This window comes from Hevea brasiliensis, chromosome 14 (genome assembly GCF_030052815.1).
Source record: "Hevea brasiliensis isolate MT/VB/25A 57/8 chromosome 14, ASM3005281v1, whole genome shotgun sequence".
In the NCBI taxonomy this organism is placed as follows: domain Eukaryota; kingdom Viridiplantae; phylum Streptophyta; class Magnoliopsida; order Malpighiales; family Euphorbiaceae; genus Hevea; species Hevea brasiliensis.
Genome location: NC_079506.1, coordinates 85,148,822 through 85,156,886, shown reverse-complemented (window position 1 = coordinate 85,156,886; position 8,065 = coordinate 85,148,822). Strand labels below are relative to the sequence as shown.

At 28.5% G+C, this 8,065-nt stretch overlaps 1 pseudogene; it reads left to right on the top strand.

Annotated features, from left to right (window-relative positions):
* The first annotated feature begins 4,516 nt into the window (after positions 1–4,516).
* Positions 4,517–7,751, top strand: LOC131173034 (receptor-like protein 9DC3; annotated as a pseudogene).
* The last annotated feature ends 314 nt before the right edge of the window (positions 7,752–8,065 follow it).

The window sequence follows — 8,065 nt, the reverse complement described above, 5'->3', positions numbered from 1 at the left end:
AATGATAGTATGTTATAAATAACAAAACTAAAACTAAACTTTAATTTCGGAATTTATAACATTTTAATAAATAGAATTGCCATTCTGTATCATCAAGTTCCTCATTCGGTTCCTTTACAGTGTGGAGAACATGGCCATTTTACTCTTTGTATGGTGCCATTTAATAATGCTAATGCTATCCTAATTTTTTTTTATACGTAATTTAAAAAATTTTAAAAAAAATGGTCAAAAATTAAAATCACTGTTGCCTTTTATCTTTGCAAAATGGACAAGGGAAAATAGAATAGTGTTGAAGCCATTAAAATCCATGCCTTAGTCTTCACGGCCACACTTTTCTCGATAGAAGCAAGTATTATAATGTATTTGTATATTTTTTTTTGTTTTTTTTAATCCTTTGGTAAGTGACGCTTCAAAAAATTTATACTATCTCTATTTATTTTTATTTGTTGCATTAATTTTTTTTTTCAAAATTATATATATATATTAACCACATGCGCAATGCAAATTCAGTTTCTTAATTTTTTAAAAAATTAATATATAAAAAAATAGCTAATAATAATAAATATGCGAAACTGTGATGTAGAGCAACTGATATTTAATTAAGATCAAAGAAAAAAGGTTGTAATTTGAAGTATTCTTGTTGTTTAAATTAACTTTGGAGTATAAAAATCTAATATTTTTTGTTAGTATAAAGTCCAATTCAATTATAAGAAACGAAGATAGAAAAATAAAAGTTCCATTAAAAAAAATGGTGAAAGAAGAGTGTTTGTTTGCTTCTTTGTTCTTCGGTCTTCATGTCCTACAGACATTACAAACAAATAACTTATAATATACAAATTATTTGACCAAATAAAAAATTATATTATCCTAATAATTTTTAAAAATATCAACATTATCCTTATTTTAACAACTACAAACCTTTTAATAAAATCCTCCTTACTTATATAAAAAAAAACACAACATTAAATGATATATCATTTTTAGTTATTTTAATAAATTAAGTTATTTTTAAGCACAATTTAAACGAACACTTAAACTATTTCAAACTATGTAGGAAATATAAAAATAATTAAATAAATAAAATTAAAAATTTCTACTTGATATAAATGTGTTAGCTTTGAAATCAGCACCACCAGGGATAACCTGTCTGCTTTGATTCAATTAAAAATTGCTACATTAACTATTTATAGGCAGAGATAGAGAAAATTCAAATCAAAATTAATTAGGTCACTAAATCATTATTAATTAGAAAAAGTTATTCTTTAATTGAAATAATTTTAACATTACTATTTAAAATAGGGATAATTGCCTAAAAAACCCTTTACTTTTCATATTTTTACAATTCTACTCTATAGTATAAAAATTACCAATTAAACTCTTAACTTTTTAACTCTCACCAATTTTACGCTACTGTTAACAAAATCATTATCTTACTAACGGAGATGCCATATCAGTCGCCACATCCACTACCATGTCATGCCAATAATAGGTTATAGTTGGTAAAAATTAAAAAGTATATGATTTAGTTGGCAATTTAATTAGTATAGGATATGATTACAAAAAATTGAAAGTATAGGGTTTTTCTGTAAATTTTTTCTAAAATTATTAAAATTAAAATATGAATTATTAATTATTAATTATAAATATATTTTATGTAGATAATTTTCAAAAGTACTTTGTACGTTGCCATCTCTAACGTAATTTAAAGACTAAAAAATAAATTTTCCTTAAATATTTACTATAAAAATTATATAAAATTAATTAAAAAATATATAACAACAATCACAATTAAGTTTTTAAAACTACTTAAAATTTATTATATAAATCAATTTTTGCCATTCAATTATGTTCGAAACCAATTTTGTATCAATATTTAAAAGTTATAAATTTTTTATTATTACTTCCTTTTATGTCATTTTAAGCATCTCCATTTTTATTTCATTTCTTTCACCACTATTTGATCATATTTTAGTGTTGAATCATTTTTAGGTCAAGCAAATTAATCCAAATCAAATTGTTAATTGACTCTCAATTTTAAAAGTAATTTGAATTTTGTATAAATTAAAATAGATTGGGAAATTTGCCAAAAAATACCCACAATAATAAATTTTTTACAATTGTACCATACTAAAAAAATTACTAATTAAATCATATACTTTTTAATTCTTACCAATTGTACCCTACTGTGTGGCGTGACATGGTAGCTGATGTGGCATCTGACGCGGCTATCCATTAGTGAGATAATGGTTTTATTAACAGTAGGATAGAATTGGTAAGAGTTAAAAAATTTAGAATTTAATTGGTAATTTTTATAACATGGGGTAGAATTGCAAAAATTTGAAAAGTACAATTTTTTTTTGCACTTATCCTTTTAATATTAAAACTCTAAAATGTTAGCCATAATCTTTGGCTAAATAAATTGGCAATTGCTTTCAAATCAATAGCCTTAATGGCCATAAGTTTTTTTTCTAGTGACCATAAGTTTTTTTTTTTAAATGACCATAAATTATTCTTTATTTATAACAACAACAACAACAACAATAATAATAATAATAATAATAATAATAATAATAATAATAATAATAATAATAATAATAATAAATGTGTTTAAAAATATTTTAAAGTAAAAAAAATGAGTTTTGATTTTACTGACATTGATGTTTTCAAATTAAAAATTAGGGAACATGATAATGGATGATAATTATATTTATTAATTAATTTTTTTTATTATTTAAATTTGAAGATTAAATTAATTAAGGATTGTATTTAAAAAATTAAATTCTATAATAATTATATATATTACAACTATTTAGTAAATAAAAAAATTAATAATTCATTTTAAAATTGTCACTTGGCATAAATGTGATAGTTTTAGAACCTATATGGTAATATCAATGAGAAAAATTGCCTGCTATATATATATATATATATATATATATATATATATATATATATATTAAGTGCCGTAATTTATTAAAATGAGGATAATGTTGATATTTTTAAAAATTATTAAGATAATATAGTAAAATAGTAGTTATAAAATAAGTAGATAAGTAAGAAGAATATATTACTTATGACTTCTAATTTATTTTAAATAATTTTTTTATAAGTCAAATTAAATACTAATTTGCTTATAATTTTCTACTTAAATATGTTTAATCGACTTATAAGTCAAACTAAAAATTTTCTTTAGTCTTCTCAAAGTGATAAATAATTTTAGACAAAGTAATATTTGAAAAGTAACAAATAAAAATGGATTGATTGAGTACTTATTTAAATTTTCATTTTTCTATTCTGACGACTATTCTTTTTCTACAAGACCTCGCTTTCCCCTCTCCCTGAATTGACCTAAATAATAATTCAAGCTCATTTCAGAAAATTTAATTTAATGTGTAAATAATTTTCACAACAATGATAAAGATGTCATGATAAAGATGTGTATAGCATGTGCAGACATACGAGTAAAAACAACAAAATAATTTTAATGATATAATCTTATATTTACTAACTCTTAAAACAAAAAATTAAATTGCAAGTTCTCTATAAATAATAAATGATAGTATGTTATAAATAACAAAACTAAAACTAAACTTTAATTTCGGAATTTATGACATTTTAATAAATAGAATTGCCATTCTGTATCATCAAGTTCCTCATTCGGTTCCTTTACAGTGTAGAGAACATGGCCATTTTACTCTTTGTATGGTGCCATTTAATAATGCTAATGCTATCCTAATTTTTTTTAGACGTAATTTTTTTTTTTAAAAATGATCAAAAATTAAAATCACTGTTGTCTTCTATCTTTGCAAAATGGACAAGGGACAATAGAATAGTGTTGAAGCCATTAAAATCCATGCCTTGTTCTTCTCGGCCACACTTTTCTCGATAGAAGCAAGTATTATAATGTATTTGTATATATATATATATATATTTTTTTTTTTTTCTTTTTTTTTCAATCCTTTGGTGAGTGATGCTTCAAAAAATTTATATTATCTCTATTTATTTTTATTTGTTGCATTAATTTTTTTTCCAAAATTATATATATATATATATATATATATATATATATATATATATATATATATATATATATTAACCACATGCGCAATGCAAATTCAGTTTCTTAATTTTTAAAAAAATTCATATATAAAAAAATAGCTAATAATAATAAATATGGGAAACTGTGATGTAGAGCAACTGATATTTAATTAAGATCAAAGAAAAAAAGGTTGTAATTTGAAGTATTCTTGTTGTTTAAATTAACTTTGGAGTATAAAAATCTAATTTTTTTGTTAGTATAAAGTCCAACTCAATTATAAGAATTGAAGATAGAAAAATAAAAGTTCCATAAAAAAAAATGTTGAAAGAAGAGTGTTTGTTTGCTTCTTTGGTCTTCGGTCTTCATGTCCTACAGACATTACAAACAAATAACTCATAATATACAAATTATTTTTCCTCTCTCCATTCGGATTATAAATACCAACTGGTTACTCTGATTTTTTAATAACTCAACTTTTCAACTTTAGCTTTCCACTTAAAGAGAATGGCTAGTCTACTATGGTTTGCTCACTTTCTCTCCTTCCTTTTGTTTCACTTGCGTTTCCAAGCTGGTTCTTCTCTACCTTTTTCTTTCAATTCCTCCTCTGCAGCCATGCCGTGCCAACATGACCAGAGTCTTGCCTTGCTCCAATTCATGAAAACCTTTTCTATTAGAAGTAATGCCTCTTCCTGGGATTTCCTTTACCCCAAGCCTTATCCCAAGACAGAGTCTTGGAAAGAGGGCACAGATTGCTGCTTGTGGGATGGGGTCACTTGCGAAATAGAAACAGGTAATGTAATTGGCCTTAACCTTTCTTCTAGCTTGCTCTATGGTACCATCCATTCTAATAATTCTCTTTTCCTCCTTCCTCATCTCCAAAAGCTTGACCTCTCCAACAATGACTTCAACCAATCTCAAATTGTGCCTCAATTTGGCCAGTTTTTGAATTTAAGGTATCTTAACCTAAATCACTCTGTTTTTGAGGGCCAAATTCCACTAGAAATTTCTTATCTGCCTGCTTTGGTTTCGCTTGATCTTTCTAGGAACTATGATTTGATACTTGAAACCTCTATTTTTAACGAGCTTGTTCAAAACCTAACCCAGTTACAGCAATTGGACTTGAGTGAAATAAACATGTCCTTGGTCGGACCTAGTTCCTTGATGAATTTGTCTTCTTCTTTGACATCTCTCAAACTCAGCGAATGCCAATTGCAAGGGAAATTCCCAGATATCAGTCATCTATCCAAATTGGTTTTATTGGACCTCTCCTATAACAATTTTAGTGGTGAGATTCCATCCTCATTTGAAAATCTTAAACAGCTTGATACTTTATACCTTTACAACAACAATATCAATGGTCAAATTCCATCCTCACTTGGAAGCCTTAAGGAACTCTCTTCATTGGTCCTCTTCGACAATGATTTAAATGGTGAGATTCCCTCCTCATTTGGAAACCTTAAACAGCTTCATACTTTGTACCTCAGCAACAACAATCTCAGTGGTCAAATTCCATCCTCACTTGGAAGCCTTAAGGAACTTTCTTTATTGATCCTCTCTGGCAACAAATTTAATGGTGAGATTCCCTCCTCATTTGGAAACCTTAAACAACTTGATATTTTGGACCTCCACAGCAATAGTCTCAGTGGTCAAATTCCATCCTCACTTGGAAGCCTTAAGGAACTCTCCTTAATGGACCTCTGCTCTAACAATTTTAATGGTGAGATTCCCTCCTCATTTGGAAACCTTAAACAGCTTGGCATGTTGTACCTCCATAACAACAATCTCAGTGGTCAAATTCCATCCTCACTTGGAAGCCTTAAGGAACTTTCTTCATTGATCCTCCTCGACAACAATTTTAATGGTGAGATTCCCTCCTCATTTGGAAACCTTAAACAGCTTCGTATTTTGGACCTCCACAATAACAGTCTCAATGGTCAAATTCCATCCTCTCTTGGAAGCCTTAAGGAACTCTCTTCATTGATCCTCTCTAACAACAGATTTAATGGTGAGATTCCCTCCTCATTTGGAAACCTTAAACAGCTTGATATTTTGGACCTCCGCAACAATAGTCTCAATGGTCAAATTCCATCTTCACTTGGAAGCCTCAAGGAACTTTCCTCATTGGACCTCTCTTATAACAATTTTAATAGTTAGATTCCCTCCTCATTTGAAAACCTTCAGCAACTTGATGAAATGTATCTCAACAACAACAATCTCAGTGGTCAAATTCCATCCTCGCTTGGAAGCCTTAAAGAAATTTCTATTTTGGATCTTTCCTATAACAATTTTAAAGGTGAGATTGCTTCCTCATTTGAAAACCTTAAACAACTTCAAATTTTGGACCTCTAAAACAACAATCTCAGTGGTCAAATTCCTAATTATTTTACAAACTTCAAGCAATTTTACAGGTCCCATCACTTTCCAAGGAAGCAGGCTTTCAAGTTTAGTGTACCTCGATTTATCCAATAACTTGTTACATGGCCGAATTCCAAGTTCAATTTTCAAACTTGCGAACTTGAGTGTTCTCATTCTTTCATCCAACAAATTGATAGGAGAAGTCTCTTCTGCAGTTTGCGAGCTAAATTCTCTTGAAATTCTTGACTTGTCAAACAATAGTTTAAACGGCTTCATACCACAATGTTTGGGAAATTTCAGCGACAATCTTTCAGTATTGCACTTGGGCATGAACAAATTCCATGGAACCATCCTTGAAACGTTTTCAATAGGCAGCAACTTGAGATATTTGAACTTCAATGGTAACCAATTGCAAGGGAGAATCCCACCTTCCATCTCCAACTGTATAAATTTGGAAATTTTAGATCTCGGAAACAATAATATAGATGACACATTCCCCTATTTTCTGGAAACACTTTCGAAGCTACAAATTCTAATTCTAAAATCCAATAAATTCCATGGTTTGGTGAAAGGAACCTTTGCCAATTATTCATTCTCAAAGCTACGAATTTTTGACCTCTCCAACAACCTGTTTAGCGGACCTTTACCTGCAGAGTATTTCAATGATTTCAAGGCAATGATGATCTTTGATTTGAATATGAAATACATGGGGGCACCAAATTATTCTTCTTATGATTATTCTGTGAGTCTGACACTAAAAGGCTTAGAGATTGAGCTGGTGAAAATCCAAACACTTCTTACATCCATTGATTTGTCGGGCAATAAATTCACAGGGGAGATCCCACAGTCAATTGGAAAACTTGAATCACTTAAGTTGCTTAACTTGTCTCACAATCAACTCACAGGCAATATTCAACCATCATTGGGGAATTTGAGCAATTTGGAATCATTAGACCTTTCTTCAAATCTTCTTGTTGGAAGGATTCCAATGCAATTGACATATTTGACATTTTTGGAAGTGTTCCGGGTTTCACATAATCAACTTGAAGGACCTATACCCGAAGGAAAGCAGTTCAACACATTCGATAACACTTCATATGAAGGAAATTTGGGATTGTGTGGATTTCCGCTAGAAAAATGTGACAATGGGGAGAGGCAACAACCAACATCATCAAAAGAAATTGATTTCAAGTCTAAAATTGGATTTGGATGGAAAGCTATATAGGCAGGGTATGGATGTGGAGTAATATTTGGTATTGCAATGGGATATGTTGTGTTTAAAACAAGAAAACCTACATGGTTTGTGAGGATGGTTGAAGGTGAAGGGCATCGAAAACTAAAAAGATTTAGCAATTAATGTTCAAAGAGAAACTTTTCAATGCGACTGGTGTTTACAGGTAATATTTTGTGATATTTCTTACTTTGCATATAATTTCAGGTTAATTAGCTTTCTTTTTTCTCTCTTTTTATATAAATATACTTAAATTGTTTTTTAGGAAATAAATTATTCTTATTGTTAGTTAGCACAACATTTGATCTTATTGTTTTAAGATTTTATCCATTTACCATGAATTTCTTACAATTCTTTATTTTTTTTTTTTTTTTTGAATTTTCTACCTTGTCATGTAGATGAAGAATAACTAAGAAGATGCGGCCAAATGAAGATACAGT